Here is a 20,831-nt window from a genome sequence, read left to right on the forward strand (position 1 = left end):
CATGGCAATATGCTAATCAGTACTTCATTTGTATGAACTTTTGCAGAAGAGAGATGTAGTATGGAGATAACCTAGGTGGTAGAGAGCCATGAAGTAACATAGACTCAGGAAAAATTCCTGGGCTGCAATCCTTAGTTACACACAATAAGAATAATTCACCAGCTCAAACGTGATTTCTAAATCCCCAAACAAGGAAAATAATAAAACCTGATGGACTAGGGAGACTACTCCCTACTTACACATTTCAAGAAGTCCAATCCTAAAGAACCCAAGAGTGTGTGGCTTAATGGATAAGGTGTCTGACTACAGATCAAAAGGTTGAGGGTTCAAGTCCCTTTGCTGTTGTGTTTACCTCCATTTGTCTGTGCTTGTGGATCCTGCTATCTTTGGTCTGGAAAGGTCTTATGGAGCACTGTAGTTTCTCTGTAACCCTGTTGAAAGGCCTTTAGGTATTCAGTAGGTCTAAACTGAAGCCTTCTTCTGCAGCTAGATGGAAGAGCAGCAGCAATTAGCTGTAAAGCCTGGAGTTACATGCTCATATTCCAGCTAAATAACACAAGAGGGGGGGGGAGTGTTTTATCTTAGTGGCGCCCACTGTCATCAGGCAAGAAGCAGATCTCAAGGTGTATGGAGAAAACTTAACAGCATTTTGTCTGGCATAAGACTGCTTACCAGTAGTTGTGTTTGTGCAATGGGCATTCTCTGATTCTTGTCCTCACTTTCCTATTGTTTGTCTGTGTGATAGTCTGGTTTGGATCTGTTTCTGTCTGCTGTGTCCCAGTGCCAACCCCCGACCCACGCAGGGAAGCCCCGTGTGAATGCCTGGCCCGGGGCCAACCGCCCTGCGCGCCTCCTGCGGGGCTGACTCACCCCTCCTGTGTGGTGCAGGGAGCTGATGCTCCCTCCCACAGTACACCCTGCAGAGCAGCTAGCGCACTTCTGGAATCGACGGAAGTGGCGCTAAGCTGCGGGACTTCTGTCCATCCCCGGGAAGCTGACGCTACCTCCATTTTCACTTGAGGTAAGTAGTGAGGCTTTTCTGGGGTGGGAGGGAAATGGGGACGGGGCAGACAGGAAGCCTCACGAGCGACTGGTCAAGGCCTTGCGATCAACCAGTAGATCGACCTGTTGGTGACCATTTTCAGGGCACCTTTTACAGACCAGGCAATCCTTAGGGTGACACTGGGGTAGGCTTGAGTCCAGACAGTTCCCAGCAGCAGAACTGGGCATTGGGAGAACTGGGCATTCTTTTCTCAGTGGGAGATTCCTCTCCCAGGGACGACTGTATCTGATCGTATGACTATAGGTGCCAGCCAGGGCAGTTCTCGCAGCCTCGAGGTCAGCTTATTGCCTTAATCGTTCTTTCTCATATCTATGTTTTCAGCTTACCCAGGGTCAGATGAGCTGGCATATCCTGGCCTCGCATCAAGGCTTCAAAGGCTATGCTGATTTTATTGCTTCTTTCTGCCCTGCATTCTCCAGGCACTTCAGAGGGGCAAACAAGATGGATGTGATGGGGGGGCCTGTCTGGCTACATTCCACCCCCTGATACAACACACCAGTCCCGGGAATGCAAGATGATGGTGTGCCAGCACCTCTTGCCCACCTTGAAGGAATCTAAAAGTACCCAGTGGCCTGATTAGAGGGCTTGGGGTCGAGGAATTGGCTGGGATCTTTTCCCAGCGCTGTATATCAAATGTGCGCAGAGGAAATGGCTTCATTAACCAAGCATCTTACAACACACAATATTATACAAAAGGCAATTACAACAATCAAAATAATCAAAACAGTGGTTATGATAGAATGTAGGAAAGGTGTTAAGGAGAGTCCTAGCTGTTGGGCTAAGCAACTTAGCCATGAGATTTCTCCATCTTTAGTTACAGCGTGTAACACTTTAACTGCATCATTTATGGCAGACACGTCCTGTTCAATCTGCCCTGACTGATTTACATAGAAACAGCAAGACTGATTAATTACAGCACAGACTCCTCCTTGTTGAGCGAAAATTGCATCTAATGCTATCCTATTTTGCAGGGCAAAGTGGACCACTGATTGGATCTGCTCGTTGAGCAGGCCTAGGGCATCTGCAATGTGGTTGAAAGCTATTTCTAGTTGCCCTGACACATTTACTATGGCTTGTTCAAGTTCAGCTACACCAAGGCAGAAATGCACGGGTAAATCGATGAAAACCTGTGGGGCGTCTCACAAGAGGGTTAATAGTAAATTTCCTCTTGGATCGATGCAGGAAGCTTCCAAGGTTTGTAATACCTGGAGCTGTAATGTATGGGTGTACCGTTAATCCTCTAGGCACCGCATGTCCTAGGGAACACCAACCTGTCCAACCCACTGGCAGGTATTTCTAAGCCTTTACCCCACAGATGAAAAAGAGTCCAGGTTCTTTGCTAAGGATAGGGGAATATGGTCCCTTATACCACCCTCTTCCCATGGGCCTTTCTTTAGGGGCATGATACACAGTACAATAGCTGCTATTAATGATGGAGCACTGGACAGCGAACAACAGATCCTGTAGGATCTGATCTGGTTGAAAAAGGTCTGCCCTAGCACACTGGCCAGGTAGCAGGCTATTCTTATATACCAGTGTGGGGTTGTAGATGTGTCTGGTGCTGGGAACTATAAAGAGGGAATTATTGTACCAGGCACTGCTCTCTGGATACTGACTAAAGTTTAAGGAGACAATAGAGGCATTACTAATGCCAAACAAAGGTCTGTGACCAAGGGAGACATTAATAATATTCCCCCAGCAATTTAATGTCTCCTGGTGGGTATAATTATTTTGGTGTGAGTACATTTTGGTGTGGAAAGGATTAAAGCCCTTTTTGAAATGTGTCCAATTCCCCTTCTTCCCGACAGGCTGCAGAACACCCATGTCTGACTCCAGCTCAGCCCCTGGCCTGCAGAGGCGGGGACAGGAAATGGCTGTGGCAGAGCCGGTGACCATCGAGGAGGTGGCTGTGTATTTCTCTGAGGAGGAATGGGCTTTGCTGGACCCGGGCCAGAGAGCCCTCTACAGGGATGTGATGCAGGAGAATTATGATGCTGTGAGCTGGCTGGGTGAGGATTCCTGTCCCCTTGTGTAACAGAAGCTGGGTAGGCTCTGGAGCAGCTGGGTTGGGTTTGGTTCAGGGTCTCTCATTGCCTGAACCCCCAATATCAGCAGTATCTGCCCCAGTAATCCTGGCTCCAGTGTGAGAGGCCGTTCAGTGACAAATAGTGGTGCTGCTCTTCCCACAGCTAAGGTCTCATTGTTGTTCCAGCCATCTTTCCCATGTTGTGCCTTTGCCAGAGGTGTCAGTGGAAGGGCCCAGGCAGGAATGGCAGATATCAGAGTTGTGGGGCTGGGTGCAGCTGCTCTTAGTGTCTGCAGGGTCCACTTGTGCTATTGTGCTGAGCTCCTGGAAGGAAGGTACCAACTCAGAGTCCTTCCCTGCCTATAGTAGATTCTGTGTAAGCCAGAGAGGCACCAAATGGCAGGCCCAACTGGCCACAAGAGGAAGGCTGCTGCTGCTGGCAGAGTAGATTCAAGGCTTCAGAAGGGGAGCTGAGCTGCAGGAGCATCTACGAGCAGCAGAGAAGCAGCCCATCCAGTCCCCACTTTGGCTGGCCACAGGAACAGACCAACACTGCCCTGACTGTCTGCAGGACTGACCGCTGTTGTGGGCAGCTGACAGGGCCCACCATGGCACAGTCAGTCAGGATCAGGAGTGTGAACCATAGGCAGGGCCTGAAGTGGCCAGCCAAGGATTCAATTTCCCGATCAGAGAATTACCCTGGCCTCCTTCTGGCTCAAGTAGAGCATCTAAGCCCAAGAGCAGGGCAAGTCCAGCCCCCAGCTAAGAGCTTTGTGGGCAGAGCCCATAGGGATCTAGAGCTCTGCTGGATCCTGTCCTTCCCAGCACTAGAGACCTGACATATCGCAGCTCAAATATGAGTCCTGGCTAGATGCATCTGTCAGTCCTGAAAGTCTTAGAACTCTCCCCTTATGAGCAGTGTGTTCCTGTCCTGCCCAAGTATGCAACAGGCCCTAAGGGAGACTGAGTTGTATCCTGCAGAGTGCAGCAGAGCACACAGTTCCTCATGGGAGTCTGCTGGGCTATTCCCAACATGGTAGTGGTGCAGGGGGAGGATGGAATTAGTGTGTCCTGGGATCTTGTACCAGCCAGAGACCAGTCTCTGGAAGGTTGGGAAGGAGCCTGTCTGGATAGGAGACTCAGATCCTGGCTTTGGAAGCAGGAATGGCACAGACCTTAATGAACAAGCTCACCACTTGGTTAATTGCTCCCCAAATAGGATCTCCAGTCTCCAAAGTTCATGTGCTCTCCTGGGTGGAGCAAAGGGAAGAGATGCAGATCCTGGATCTCCAAGGATGTGAGGAAGGGGAGATCATCAGTGACACCCACACAGGTGAGAAATCAGCTAAAGTGACTCAAACCAATTTCTGAGTTTGCATAGCAGATGTTGGTTGTGTGTTTTCATCAAGTCTGACTGGCCCTTCAGCCTGTCTTCAACTACAATCTGAGAGTGCTGGGTGGGGAATGAGTTATGGGGGTGCAGGGTGAACTCAGCTCATGATTATTGAATCTTTCCAGCCATTCTTTGGGTTTGTACCCCATTTTGTCCCCCCAGCTGTTCACCATTCAGAATTTTTCTTTCAGCTCAGCTCAGATAATGACTCCTGTGTGCTTTCTCTCTCCATTCCAGTAGGTGATGGGATACTGAATGACAACAGTGAGAGGAGTCTTCAGGAGGAAGGACCTGAACAAATGGCTCCATGTGCGGTGTTAGTGGGAAGATCTGAAGGGCATGTTTCTCAGAGTCCTGAGCAAGGAGAGACTTGTGAGAGTCAGTGTAGTCTACAAAGGCAGCAGGGAAACCATCCAGGAGCAGGACAGGATAAATCCAGTCACAGGAGCAGAAGGTTGAAAACAAACACCGAAACTGTTCAAATGAAAATCCCCCATCAACATTCACCTTGTTCTTGCAGTGACTATGCAACTCTTATTAAACATGAAAGAGCCCACACAGGAGAGAAACCCTTCAGCTGTTCTGAGTGTGGGAAAAGCTTCTGTCACAAGTCACAGCTTGTTATCCATAAGAGAGACCACACAGGGGAGAAACCCTTCAGATGCTCTGACTGTGGGAAAAGATTCAATTACCGGTCAGATCTTGTTAGACATAGAAGAGTTCACACGGGGGAGAAACCCTTAAGCTGATCTGACTGTGGGAAAAGCTTCAGTCAGAATTCATACCTTGTCATCCATAGGAGGAGTCACACAGGGGATAAACCGTTCAGCTGCTCTGACTGTGGGAAAAGCTTCAGTCAGACCTCAACCCTTGTTAGACATAGGAAAACCCATACGGACGAAGCTATTCACCTGCTCTCACTGTAGCAAATGCTGCAGTCATAGGTCACACCTTGTTATCCATGAGAACTCTCACAGGAGAGAAATCCTTTAACTGCTCTCACTTTGGGAAATGCTATAGCGATAGTTCAAGCCTTGTTGCATGTAGTTGAATCCACATAGGTGAGAAACCCTATAGTGGTGGTGAGCAAAATTTTTCTCTGTTGACAGAATCCAGCCTGCCTAAGGCTTTGATCCTGTTCACAAGGCAGTGCCAGGTCCCACCTCCAAATGAAGATGTACTGAGGGGGAAGGAGCTTAGCCCCACCCTCTCTTCATGCTTTGTAACCACTAGGGTGTGTCTAGACTACAGGATTTTGTCGACAAAAGTGGACTTTTGTTGACAAAACTATACCTGCATCCACACTGCCTTTGAGTTGTATCGACATAACATTGACAAAACTCAGCAGTTTTGTTGACGTATGTAAACCTCATTCTACAAGGAATACTGCCTTTTGTCGACAGAGTTCTGTCGATAGAAGGCATTATTGCATCTACACTGTCCTTTGCGTCCACACTGTTATGTCAACAAAGCAGCTTGCTTTGTCGACAGAACTGGATGTAGTCTAGACACTCTATGTTGACATAAGTTTTGTCGACAGATTCTGTCGACAAAACTTATGTCGACGTAAGCCTGTAGTCTAGACATACCCTTAGAGAGGAGGCAGCGCTTGGCTGAGTCTTTGCTATACAACCTGAGGCCAGCACTAGAGGCCACATGACCATGTCAGGGGTGCCTCTGGGGCTGGTCCTGGGCTGCATGGCTGAAGCAGCAATACCTCCAGCCCTGGACTGAATGGGTGCAGTAGTGGTGCCTCTGTTGTCCTGGGCTGGTTGTAGTCTGTGTGGCTGCTGCTGCAGCAGTTGAGCCTCCCTCCAGTGTGACCAGAACAGTGTGACTGGAGATGTTGCTGCCAGGAGGCCCAAAGCCAGGTAATATTTGCTGTCCTTTCCAAACACTCCCTCCCAATCACTTCAATTCCCTTTCTCCCAGCGGCCAGCATCCCCAATTTGCACTGACACCCTCCTTTTTTCTTGCACCCTTTCTCCTGGCCACACATTGCATCTTCCCCCTGGCCAGACACCTGCCTGCTTCTGCATCCCAGATCCTTCCTCAAGTCCCCAACCCTTTCTTAAGGCCCCTGTCACATTATTAGATTTTAAGGTGAGCATACTCACTTTAAGATCATTGCTGTGCTCACGGGAAACTGTTTGCCCCAAATTTGGTACAGAGTGGGCCATGCGAGGTGTCAAATGAAAGCTGATATTGTGCTAATTCTATGTGTGCTATTCATGTACTTGTTTGGAGTTTGTATGAGGAGTTACGACTATGGGCTCTGCTGATGCTGTGTATGGACTGCCTGTCATGAGGAAGGAATGTCCAATGAGTGACTATGCTAATCAGTATGGCTCCAAGGACAATGGTTCTCAAGGTGGCCAGTACACAGCTGAGGAATGCGTGTGGAAAGCTGCAAAGCAGCCAGGGCACAATGGCTGCTGGCATATGAAACAGACAGGACACTTGAACATGTGATTATCTCCAGCTTGGGAGACACCAGAAATGAATATCAAACGCCATGAGGGGGGCTCCATCTTGTCTTCAGTCTTGCTACTTATCCCAGAGGCAGCCTTGCTAAGGACAGAGACACAGGAAGGATTGCTGACCCATCCTGACATACGATGTACACCAAAGACTTTTATGCTAGCAGTTTCTAACATCTCTGCTAAGATCCTGCATCAAGAACTTGCTGATTGATGTATACAATGTATTCTCCTTAACAACCTTACTCTCAACCTTTTCTTTCTTGTATTAATAAACCTTTAGATTCTAAAGGATTGGTCCACTGTGATCTCGTGGGTAAGATCTAAAGTATAAATTGACCAGGGATTCATGGCTGGTTCTTTGGAATGGGGTGGATCTGTTCTGGGTTGGAGAGATTGGGCTGTATAACCCCTCATCTTTGTGTAATCCCAGGGCTGATTGTGGCATAGGAAGAGCTGGTGTATCTGAGGGGTTTTGCTCATGAGGCTTCCTGCAGGATGGATTGGCAGCTGAAGTGCTCAGTGTGACTGGTTTGTGGCCTATTTTGGAAAGGTATCCAGTCAAGGACTGTCAGCAGTTCTGGTTTTGAGCAATTTGCCCTGAGTGGATTCCATCAGCAGTGCTCAGGCCTGGTCCGGCCCAGCCAATCACAGCCCTGCCCTCTCCAAACCTTCTGTAGATTACTGTTGCTAATGGAAACTCACTGTTAATTACATAATTAGTCAAGCCATTTTGCTAGGACTGCATCTGGGCAGTTGCATTTAAATTATTAAAGAGATTAAACTTTTTAACTTTCTCATGTTAGTTGATCAAACTTTATTTTAAATCAAGTACAATACATACTGTGGAGGTAGGCCTCACTAGCCTGGGCAAAGACTGAACCGTACGCAGTGCATCCTGCATCAGAAGTGAGCTTCCTAAGCAAGTTGAGCAAGAAACCACAATGCTGTTAAACAAACAAACAAAAAATCGCGCTGCTTGCACTTTGTTATCGGGTCAAGCAGATGTTACCATCTAAGAGTAAAGTGCCTTACTTTCTCTTTTCTCTGTAAATTTCCACTGTGACTTTGTAAGAAGGTATAAATATCTCAGGCGTTTGAGTGTGAAGAGGGGCTTGTATCGGTAAGGGGTAACTCCCTGCCATCTGCAACACCCCCCCCCCAGCTGGGATATTAAAATGGTTTTGTCTGACTTGAACCCTAAAGCTAGCGTGCGTTTATTCCATGACAATTCTGATGCCATGACTCAGATCCACACATCCTGCTTTTCACTCGGGAAAAACCATAGGCACTCTCTACCTAACTCCAGGCACTGCAAGCAAGGTGAGGGCCTTTTAAATCCCTACTTTGAGAATCAGTAGAGGGTTTCCTGTTGGCTTCAGGAGCTTGGTGGAATTGCTGGATCTGAACTTTTAAACTCAGGTCAGTTCAAAACCAGTGTGCCTGCTTAAAGAATCCCCACAGTTCTGTCAGGAATTTGGAAATTAGAACATTCTGGAGGGAGAGTCTGGTATATAAGTCCGGTTGTTAAATCATGCATTTGTTGAGTGTGTGAATGTATCTGACTGAGTGCATGATTCCTGAGAAATGAGTGTTGAGTCTTATCACCTCCCTGGAATAGACTCCTGGGGCATCCATCAGCCACCGTGGCTGCCCGCTGCGAAGGAGCAACCAGCTCTAGCAGTTGAAGTCTTGGATGGTATGAGGTCTCAGTGGTGACTAACCCCATTTACCCCTCCCTGTCTCTAGCTACATCCCGTTACCGGGGGGTCAGGATCACCTCAGCGACAGAAATCGCGAGATTTTGCCTTGGTAGTGATGGGTCAGGATCACCTCAGTGACAGAAATCACGGGATGATGCCTGGACACTGCAGACTTCCCCACTAGTGTACCTGTGTTTCCCTGTGTAAATGAGGTAATAGGTACTGGTCAGTCAAAGGAGATTCCCATTCCCCCTTAAGGGGACTCCAGCATACTATATGTATGTGCATTGCTCTCCTAAAACTTGCAAGTTCCTGGATAAGTGGGATGTGTACACATAAAATGATTCATCTAGACAGTTTCTGGTGAAAGGTACTTTTAATATAGGTAAAATAGTGCACTTGAAGGGTGCCTTGGATTCCAGAGGATCTAAGATACCCAGGTTCAATGGGATGCCTTTTTCAATTGGTATGAGGAGGTGTCCAAAAGGAAAACTGAATCTCAAATTAGGAGTATAAAAGACTCAGAAAAAAACAAAACAAAAAATAAAAAAGAAATCTTAAATTACATTTAAAACAAATCAAGAAAAATTGGCTACTCTTTGAAATCCGATCTGCAGTGGTATAAGAAAACATCCAAGCGCTTAAATAAATCCCAGGTAGGGAGTCTAAAGGACTCTCCCCAAAAATTAAAAAGTCAATTGAAATCTTTTAAAACAATCAAATTTAAACATTTGGCTACAGACAATTTGTTAAATCTACTAAAAAAAAGAGAGATAAGAAGAAATTCTATTAACACTTACCTTTGCTGGTTTCCCCATCTACAATAGCTGTTATGTAAATGTACTTCTTTGTGCTTTCCTTTACCCTCCTCCTTGTCTATTGTCAAGTACACTTGGTCCCTTCTGATGAAGTTACCAATAAAAATGCCTTTGCTGATCAATCAGCAAAGAATGCGGCCCTTTCTGGACTTCAGGCTCCTAAACGTGTTCTTGTCTGCCCTTCTGTAGCCCAGCCAATGTAGGCGTCCCTCACAGAACTGGCTGGGCTACGAGACAAGGCACCTGAGACTGAAAAAGTAGACTGGCTGTGGCGGGGCTTCTTGTTGCACCCTGACTCACTCCGGCTGCCTGGTTGTGCCTCAAACCCTCCTGCTCTACCTTGTTCGTGTGCCCCACTTGGTGGCCCACACGAACACAGGGGGGATGATTGCCACGGTGCAGCAGGATTGGTTCGCCCCACATTTCCCTGCTGTGGCGGCACAGTACTGCAATATTTGCTCTATCTGTTTAGCTCATAACATTGGACAAAGGGTAAAAACTAAAATTGCAGCACACCCCTCACTGTGGGGACCCTTTGTGAATTTACAAATGGATTTTGTACAAATGCCTACATCTTGTGGATATGAGTACCTTCTTGTAATCATTAATATGTTATCGGGATGGGTAGAAGCTTATCCTTATAAACATGCTGATGCTACTATGGTTGCCAAGAAACTCCTCAGAGAATTAATCCCCCGGTTCGGAGTGCCTCTTTCTTTAGACAGTAACTGGGGAACTCATTTCACAAGACAAGTAGTTCAAAAGGTATGTGCTGTTCTAGGAATCCAACAGCATTTACACTGTATGTACCATCCACAGTCCAGTGGAGCGGTAGAAAGAAAAAACTCTGACCTAAAGACCAAATTAGCTAAAATCTGTGAGGACTCTGACCTTAATTGGCCAGATGCATTACCTTTGGCCTTAATGTATATCGGGGTACAGGGAATAGGAAACATGGGTTATCTCCCCACAAAATTTTAACCTGTAGACCTGTGAGATTATTTCACACCCCACCTAGAGCACCACATCAATTATATCTACATATAATAGATGATATGTTAATTTACTGTAAAGCCTTAATGAAATGTGTAGGGTCTACTCACACTCAGGCCAAGGAAGCCCTTCTTGAACCTGCATCGGAGCCATGTCATCCTTTAGAGCGTGGAGACTGGGTCTACATCAAGGCACACCAGCGGAAAAATGCCCTCCAACCTCACTGGAAAGGGCCTTACCAAGTCCCACTAACACTGCTGTAAAATGTGAAGGACTCCAGAGCTGGGTACATGCATTGCACTTCAAAGAGATACCTCCCCCGGTTGATCTACATCCGTTCTCAGCTACTGCACCTCCAATTGCAGCAGACTCAGTTATACATTCTACAGAGACAGAGTCTCCACAATATAACTTACGATCACGAAGGAAAGAGGACTTAATAATCCCCACGACTGAATTGTTTGGTACAAGATTTGTCATTTTCATGATTCTGGGAGTTATAGGAGTTTATTATTGGAATATATATATTCCATATATATATACATATATATATTTCAATAACAAACTCCTATATCTCCCAGAATCATGAAAACGACAAATCTTGTACCAAACAATTCAGTCGTGGGGATTATTAAGTCCTCTTTCCTTTGTGGATATAAATATATATTCCACATGCAGGGCCACGTAGGCAAGCAGAGCTTCAGAGTCTCAACGCGTGGATGAGACGATGGTGTAGGCAAGAGGGGTTTGGATCTATTAGGCACTAGGGACACTTTTGGGAGAGGGGGGAGCCAATAAAGGAAGGTTGGGCTCCATCTAAACCAGGGTGGAACCAGACTGCTGGCACTAAACATTAAAAAGGCCATAGAGCAGTTTTTAAACTAAGAGATGGCGGAAAGCCGATTGGTGCGGAGATGCATGTAAATTGGATGGAGAATTCTCTTAGAGAATCCATTGATAGAGATTCTCTAAGCTGTAGTCAGAAAGAGAGGAGGGGAGAGGACAAACCATGGGCCATAGTAGACAAACAACTACATATAAAGGAATCCAATGCATCAGGGAAGGGCAGACAAATAAGCAGTGGCAAATTTTTAAAGTGCTGTTACACAAATGCTTGGAGTCTGACTAATAAGATGGGTGAACTAGAGTACCTCGTATTAAAGGAGGAGATTGACATAATAGGCATGACTGAAACCTGTTGGAATGAGGAAAATCTGTGGGACACAATCATACCAGGATATAAAATATATTGGAAGGATAGAGCAGGCCGGGTGGGTGGCGGAGTGGCACTGTATGTGAAAGATAATGGAGAATCAAATGAAATAAAAATATTAAATGAAGTAATAGGTTCAATAGAATCGCTATGGATAGTAATTCCATGCTCCAATAATAAGAAATTAGCAGTAGGGATATATTATCGACCACCTGACCAGGACAGCGATACTGGCATTGAAATGCTGAGGGAGATTAGAGAGGCTACCAAAATAAAGAACTCTATAATAATGGGGGATTTTAATTATCCCCATATTGACTGGATACATGTCACTGCCGGAAGAGAAGCAGAGAGAAAATTTCTCAATGGCTTAAATGGCTGCTTCTTGGAGCAGCTGGTACAGGAACCCACAAGAGGAGAGGCAATTCTTGATTTAGACCTGAGCGGAGCGCAGGATCAGGTCCAGGAGATAACCGTTACAGGACTGCTTGGGAATAGTGAAGGGGAAATCTCGCTCCCCTGGGGTACAGAGCCCCCAGAAGGGTTCGAGGCCGGAGGTCAAATCAGTGAGGCAGGAGAGCAATCTAGAAGGAAAAACTTTATGATGCATGCATGCAGGCTGTCACACCAAGAGTGAAAAGCAGCCCTGAGATACAGGTTTAGGTATCCTATATACAGAATGCTTAGACAGTTCAGTTGTTGATTGTTATTCTTTAACATATCAAAGTCTCAGCAGAAGTACTCTGAAACTTCTGTTCACCCCAGGAGTGCTAGAAGTAAGTTTTACAAAACAAAGGCACATGAGAATGTGGAGTGGAGAAGTCTACAAGGCAAACTGTGACAAAGATAAGGGTTTACATGACAAATTGTGACAGACTAGGAGTATCCATGAACTTGAGATAGGCATTGTAAGGTTCTTGATTAGAGCTAATTTGATTTCTCTGTTACAGGGAGAGAGGCCTGGAAAACTTTTTAACCCTTACAGCAGTTTTCTTTTAGAGAGTTTTGATTTCCTGCACAGTCCCCCCTTAGACACAATTGGATTTATTTGATTTTTCCTCCCACAATTTTTTGATTTCCTGCACAGTCCCCACTTAGACACAATTGGAGTTATTTGATTTTTTCTCCCACAATAGTGACCATAACATAATAACATTTAACATTCCTGTGGTGGGAAGAACACTTCAGCAGTCCAGCACTCTGGCGTTTAATTTCAAAAAGGGGAATTACACAAAAATGAGGAGGTTAAACAGAAATTAAAAGACACTGTGACTAGAGCCAAATCCCTGCAAGCTGCATGGAAACTTGTTAAAGACACCATAATAGAGGCCCAACTTAAATGTATACCCCAAATTAAAAAACATAGCAAGAGACCTAAAAAAGAGTCACTGTGGCTTAACCACCATGTAAAAGAAGCAATGAAGGACAAAAAGGCATCTTTTAAGAAGTGGAAGTCCAGTCCTAATGAGATAAATAGAAAGGAACATGAACACTGTCAGATCAAGTGTAAAACTGTAATAAGAAAAGCAAAAATAGATTTTGAGGAACAACTAGCCAAAAACTCAAAAGGAAATAAAATGTTTTTTAAGTACATTAGAAGCAGGAAGCTTGCTAAAAAAAACCTGTGGGTCCCCTAGATGATTGAGATATAAAAGGAGCAATCAAGGACCCTAAAGCCATTGTGGAGAAACTAAATGATTTCTTTGCTTCAGTTTTCATGGCTGAGGATGTTAGGGAAATTCCCAAATCTGTACCATCCTTTGTGGGTGATGAATCTGAGGAACTGTCCTGGATTGAAGTGTCACTAGAGGAGGTTTTGGAACAAATAGAAAAACTTAATGTTAACAAATCTCCGGGATTGGAATGCATTCATCCAAGGGTTCTAAAAGAACTCAAATGGGAATTTGCTGAACTATTATCTGTGGTTTGTAACCTATCCTTTAAATCGGCTTCCGTACCTGATGGCTGGAAGGTAGCTAATGTGCACCATTAACATATCGCTACATGAAATGAAATGGAAATTAAATATTCTGTTATTTAATGGGCTCAGTTCAGAGTGCTGTTTGGGTATGTCTACATTTGCTCCCTAGTTCGGACTAGAGATGCAAGTGTAATCGACTGAAATTGCTAATGAAGCAGAGAATTAAATATCCCCTGCTTCATTAGCAAGATCTCTCCCGGTGCGCTAGTCCAAATCACAGCTGATTTGAACCAGGAAGTGCGTGCCTGGACGCAGTAGTTCAAACCAAAGCCCTTGGTTCGAACTAATGTTACTCCTCATGTTTTGAGTCCAAGGTGTTGTCCTGGACCATAAACCAGAACAGCCCTGTCCAGGGAAGGCACCATGGGTTAGCTGGCTAAAGCACCTGCCTTGTGAACAAAAGATCTGGGGTGCAACTCTCAGTGGTACCTTGTTGTAGTCTTTGCTCACGTTTTCTTAAGTCCTTCTGAAACAGAGAAGAGGCCTCCACTGGCCACCCTTAGAACTGCTGGTTCAGAGAAAGGCTGATTGGGGAGGAATGGAGGGAAAAAGGAAATCACAAGCCTGGAGTGGTTGCAGAGGCCCCTCTGACTGGCAAGGCAGTGGGAGAGTTTGAGCTCCCTGGATTTCATACTGGAGCTCTGCTTAAAGCTGCAGGATCTGACTCCAGAGGCTGCTCTTAAATGCAACAGAGTTGAGCTGCTTGCAGCTCTGCCTTTGGGAGAGGGAGTTTGTACTAGAAAGAGGCAGGCTAGGTGACTAAGAACAAGAGGCTGGGCATTCCCGTCATTGAAGCATTGTTAGATCGTCATGAGAACATTGCCCGGTACACCACTTAAAAGATGGGACGTCAGGGAAGAGTAGGAATGAGACTGGGAGGAGGCTGAAGCAGCAGGGTTGGCGTGACCAGGCCACCTGTGCTGGGGGCAGGAATGTCTCCGCCTTGTTCTCACAACTATTCTGGAGGACACTTGGGTGATGTTCGACTTGCCAAGGTGCAGCCAGGGGAGCAGACAGCAGAATCTCTCTTTAAGGGGCCTGAAGGCCCCTCCACACCAATGCGGGCCCTGCTGAGCCTGCCTGAGAAACGTTCTTTGCTTTAGGGCTGTCCTGTGTAGGGCTTCATCAGCCCAGGGAGCAAATGGCAGGTGGCATCCCCCACTATGCACAGGGGCAGGTCCACGTCTCTGGCCCTGAAAGTAGGGTCAGGGGAAAAGTTCTGGGAGTCATCTTCTGGTAGAACATGGAACTGCAAAATACGCCGGCATCACGCGCTTTCACTGAGAATGGAACCATGTCCTGGAGGGGGACAGAAAGTGGCCTGAGAAGAGCTAGTGTAGCTGAGCAAGCAGCATAGCTCCTTGTCTCCCAGTGGCTAAGATTTGCCACTTTTGCTGCTGTGGCCTGGGTTTGATTCCTATTCAGGGAAACCAGCCTTGTCATGAAACCTGCCTGGCTTTTGTCCTTCCTATCATAGGAAGTGCCAGTGGGTTGAAGGAAGGGAGAGGCTAGGGTGCCAGCGGCAGGCTCTCACTGGGAGACCTGCCAAGCACAATTCTCAGGTAGCTCCTTCCCTGCGTGGGTGGTGCAGGTTGTATGCCTGGGTGAATAAGAGCTTTCTGGGATGTGCCAGGGCTTCAAGCAGGCAGCTCCCATTGACTGCAAGTGGGGACCAGACATGAAGCCTTTTCTTTTACAGCTGTGAAAAACAAAGGGCCCTGCAGCCTCTTCTCTCAGCTGTGTGTGGCGGGCAGGGGAAGCAGGGAATCTTGTCTGAGGCTTCTTGCTGCATTGGCAGGCCAGATCTGGTGGCTTGATGGTGGCTTGATGGGCTGGATACAGCCCACTGGCCTATACTGCTTAGGCCTGGCTTAGAGGGAGGGCTTGGTTCTGCACTGTGAGGGAGGGGTGCTGTGGAAAGGCCAGTCTTGCCTTCCTGGGCAGGGAATGACAATGTCCATTTTGTGCAGCTCAGCTGCCCAACATCCCAGATAGAGAATTAGAGGCCAGAGGGGTCCCTATCCAGCAGCCAAAGTAGCTCACTTAGGAGAGCATTATGCTGAAGATCTAAAGGTCCCTGGTTCAATCCCAGACTTTAGTATATGACAACAAAAGGAAGGAACACATTTGCTGAGATGGTGTTACTCCTTACTCCTGTGTTTGATCCTTCCCTTGCTAGCTATGGCCACAGCTTGGCAAGGACAAATCAAGTTCATCTGATTAGCCCTGTCCCTGACTTCTTCCTGTGAGTTGTTGCCTCTTTGACTAATGCCCATCCACTGCTGGCCCTAGATATGGAACAGTGGCTATGGAGATGTATTTGGATAATCTCATGTGACCTTATCTGGGGCCAGCTAGCTAAGTAGGAGGGACAGGGCAATGTTTCTCCTTCCGCAGAGAGGGAGCCAGCTCATTCCCATGAGGCTGCATACAAATGGAGCAGGGTCTGGAGAGGTGAAGCAGCTGAATGGAAAAAGCAAGCGCAGTAGAGTATCAACTACCAGCTGAAAACCTCAAGCACAGCACAGTGTGATGGTCCCATAGAGTAAGGGGCAGGGTTCAGGAGTCTGAATCCTACAAGCTGAGTTCAATTCTCAGTGGGTCCCACTGGAGAAAGGTTGGTTTGTGTAAATCCTTGAATATTGATCTTCTTGCCTCTCTCACTCAGTTCTACTTTGTTCTTCTTCACTTTCTCAATGTAAGGACTTTGGAGGAAACTCTCAAACATCTGCTCCAGTGGCGCAATGGGTCAGTGCACAGTATTTATAAAGCAGTGCGAATAGGAGACATGCTGAGGTTGTGACTTCAAACCTCACCCAGAGCAGTGGTTTTTAGTCCCTACTGGGCTGTCCTCTTCCAGTGAACCCTGTGGGAGCTGGGATTCCAGCTCAGAGGAGACTCAGTCAAAATTCCCCCTTCACAGATTATGGCCTCAGAGTGAATGCTGGGTGGCCAGAATCTAAGGCCAAGTGACACAGAAAGAGTTGGACCTTGGTCCTTCTTGCTTCCAGGGTCTTGTTGCCCATCTTCTCCCCCAACCCCCTACCCATCAGCAGCTGCTGTCCCTTTCAGCCATTGGGTCAGCTCAGGCAGGGAGGCAGGAAATGGGGCAAAGGAACCAGACAAGCTGAGGGAGGCAGGAAAATTCTGATCTCTGCATCTCCCTTGCGTGAGGGTTTCTCTACACGTCATTCCTCTTTTGAGAGAGAAATGCAAATTCAGCTGAATTAAATTGCAAATGAAGCAGGGATTTGCATAATCACGTCTGACCGCTATTTTGAAGTACCCTATTTTGAAAGAACAGACGCTGTCTAGACGCAATTATTTTGAAAGAAAACCCTTTCAAAATCACCCTTACTCCTTATAAAATGTGGTTTAAGGGTTATGTCTGAGGAAGGGTTTTCTCCCAAAATAAGCGTAGGCTGGTGCTATTTTGAAATACTTTATTTTGAAATACAAAACGCTGTTGAGATACGTTTATTTCGTATTTAATACTATATTTTCAAAATAAAGTATTTTCAAATAGCACTGGAGTGTGAATATGCAAATGAAGTGCAGGATATTTAAATCCCAGTTTCATTTACAATTTCATGTGTCTACATTTGCATCCTTGGCAGGATCTCGGGGCGCTGAGAACCCCAGTGAATCACAAGGGTGTGTGGCGCTGGCTCTCCTGTCCCAGCAATTGCAGTCAGAGCCCTGCCTTGCCAGTGCCAGTCACAGCAGCCTCTGCACCGGCTCTAGGCTTGTGGTTTCTTTCTTTCCAACATCCCTCCCCAATCAGCAGTTCCATGGGTGGCCAGGGGAGGCCTCTTCTGTGTCCCAGAAGGACGCAGGAAAACATAAGCAAAGGCTACAGCAAGGCACCACTGGGATTTGAATCCAGGAGTTCCTGCTTACAAGGAAAGCATTTAAGCCTGCTAAGCTATGGTGCCCTTTTTGGCTAGTTCCTTTCCCCCCCAAGACAAATTCCCTTCTTGGCTATATACCAATTATCGAGCTTTTCCGGGATATCTTTTGTATCTGTGAAAAACGCTGCCGTGTCCATGGAATGGGTCAACTTTTTGAGATCAGTTTCCAAAACAGTGGGCATGTGCTTTTGGAAGCCCTGTATTCCTCATTTTATTAGGAATAAGGGCTCGTCCCAAAGAGAAGGTTTTCCCCACATTTGGGCCCATGTAGATGGGCCAAATGTCAGAAAAGCCTCTTCTGAAAAAAGAAAAGTGTCTCTAAAACTGTTCTAATCCATGGTCCCAGACAACACTTTTGAATTCCAAAGTGCAGCCATTCCCCGTCAGTCTGAGAGGGGAATGAAGGCCGATGCAGCCCAAGATATGCAATTGGTAGCTCATACCCACAATCTTTTTGTCAATTGCAGTGCAACCTAAGGATAACTTGCTAAGCACACACTACAGTCTGCCGCTCTACCAGCTGAGCTATTGAAGGGTGCCCAAGTGCCACTGGTTTGTCCATGTTGGCCCATCTACAAGTGTCAGAGCAAGTGCTCCCCCAGGTGGATGGTATCACAGGCGAGGGGCAGAAGAACCCAGGAGCACAGGGGTGCTTCACATGCAGAAGGACCCCTGAGCTAGATCCATTCATGTCACCGCAAAAGTAAAATAGTTGGGTTCTTCTCCTGTGTCTTTTTTTGTTTCAATTTCTCTAGGGGTACAGGAGGGGCAGATCCACAAAAAAAAATGGATTGAGTGAATCTTGGGCCAGACCCTCACTTGTGCTGCTCGCTCTCCCAGACAGATCCCAAGGCAATAGCTCCATGCCCAATGGATGGGTTAGCAGAGGCCAGGGGGCAATAGGCAGAGCCTGGCAGCTGCTGGGAACAGACCTGAGGGCATCAGGGGAAGCAGCAAGAACCACAACCTCAGCCCCCTGCATCTCTAGCCAGTCTGGTAGGTTCCAGGGCCCCAGCTCATCTGAGCCAGCCAGATGAGAGACCAAATGCCAGTGGGCACCAGACATCCAGAAGGCACAAAAATCTCTTCTCACCAGCCAGAGGACAAGAAACCTAAAGCAGGAGGGTTTTGCAACAACCAGCCTAGGAAAATCCCACTGACAGTTCAACTCAAGTTGCAAAGTTCAAAGCCCTGAGTGCTGCCCCTTGCACCATGGGACAAACAGCTGATGTTTTTGGTGGGCACCTGTGACTCTCAGCTCTCAGGCTGCCTCTGCTCTCCTGGCTCCTTCCAGCTGCCCCATCCCAGCTGCTTGTTTATTTTTTGTTTTTATTTAAATACCAGCTCTAGTAAAAGCCGTGTGACACTCTTCCCTCCCCCATCACGGCATGGACAGGTCACTGCCCCCAACCAGACTCCGAAATGGCTCCCTGCATTTCCCCTGACCCCATGGGGTTAACAGGAAAGAGGCCCAAGGCCAGCCTGGAGCCAGAGGAAGCAGGAAGAGCCCCAGTCTACACAGATCCTCTTGTGCAAAAGCCTCTTGTGCAAAAACAGACCCCAATTAATTCTGCAAATGAGCATGGCAATATGCTAATCAGTACTTCATTTGTATGAACTTTTGCAGAAGAGAGATGTAGTATGGAGATAACCTAGGTGGTAGAGAGCCATGAAGTAACATAGACTCAGGAAAAATTCCTGGGCTGCAATCCTTAGTTACACACAATAAGAATAATTCACCAGCTCAAACGTGATTTCTAAATCCCCAAACAAGGAAAATAATAAAACCTGATGGACTAGGGAGACTACTCCCTACTTACACATTTCAAGAAGTCCAATCCTAAAGAACCCAAGAGTGTGTGGCTTAATGGATAAGGTGTCTGACTACAGATCAAAAGGTTGAGGGTTCAAGTCCCTTTGCTGTTGTGTTTACCTCCATTTGTCTGTGCTTGTGGATCCTGCTATCTTTGGTCTGGAAAGGTCTTATGGAGCACTGTAGTTTCTCTGTAACCCTGTTGAAAGGCCTTTAGGTATTCAGTAGGTCTAAACTGAAGCCTTCTTCTGCAGCTAGATGGAAGAGCAGCAGCAATTAGCTGTAAAGCCTGGAGTTACATGCTCATATTCCAGCTAAATAACACAAGAGGGGGGGGGAGTGTTTTATCTTAGTGGCGCCCACTGTCATCAGGCAAGAAGCAGATCTCAAGGTGTATGGAGAAAACTTAACAGCATTTTGTCTGGCATAAGACTGCTTACCAGTAGTTGTGTTTGTGCAATGGGCATTCTCTGATTCTTGTCCTCACTTTCCTATTGTTTGTCTGTGTGATAGTCTGGTTTGGATCTGTTTCTGTCTGCTGTGTCCCAGTGCCAACCCCCGACCCACGCAGGGAAGCCCCGTGTGAATGCCTGGCCCGGGGCCAACCGCCCTGCGCGCCTCCTGCGGGGCTGACTCACCCCTCCTGTGTGGTGCAGGGAGCTGATGCTCCCTCCCACAGTACACCCTGCAGAGCAGCTAGCGCACTTCTGGAATCGACGGAAGTGGCGCTAAGCTGCGGGACTTCTGTCCATCCCCGGGAAGCTGACGCTACCTCCATTTTCACTTGAGGTAAGTAGTGAGGCTTTTCTGGGGTGGGAGGGAAATGGGGACGGGGCAGACAGGAAGCCTCACGAGCGACTGGTCAAGGCCTTGCGATCAACCAGTAGATCGACCTGTTGGTGACCATTTTCAGGGCACCTTTTACAGACCAGGCAATCCTTAGGGTGACACTGGGGTAGGCTTGAGTCCAGACAGTTCCCAGCAGCAGGGCCGGCCCTTGTGGGGACGCGCGGTTGTGGGAGGAGGGCATTGCTGGCCTGTGGTGCAGGGATGCAGGCAGGCTGGGGCTGTGGGAGCTGGGCACAAGACACCTGATGACAGCTCTAATGGATGCCGCATGCCCCTTACATCTGCCATCAGGCGCCCCATCAGATCCATTCACATATAGCTTCACTGAAGCCCCCCTCATTGGCCTGCACCCAGGTCAGTCCATATCACTGGCTCAGGGGTTTCTCTCCCCAGCGTGCTGCAGAGAAAGCCCTTGTGTGTTAAAGGGCCCCAGAGAGCCCAGAGCAGAGGGAGCTGAGATTCTAGTCTCATTGATCCCCTCAACACACACGTACAGTCCCAGCCCCAAGCCTCCCCCATATTCCTAGTCCTGTGCCCTGACTTCTCTACCCTCCCACATCCTCACCCCTGCCCTGAGCCCCCCCTCAC

General features: G+C 47.2%; 1 pseudogene; it reads right to left on the bottom strand.

Moving 5' to 3' along the window:
• Positions 1-1,239: 1,239 nt before the first annotated feature.
• Positions 1,240-3,067, bottom strand: LOC149522268 (uncharacterized; annotated as a pseudogene).
• Between the last annotated feature and the right edge of the window lie 17,764 nt (positions 3,068-20,831).

This window comes from Pelodiscus sinensis, chromosome 19, assembly GCF_052426305.1.
Source record: "Pelodiscus sinensis isolate ZL-2025 chromosome 19, ASM5242630v1, whole genome shotgun sequence".
NCBI classification, from domain to species: Eukaryota; Metazoa; Chordata; order Testudines; family Trionychidae; genus Pelodiscus; species Pelodiscus sinensis.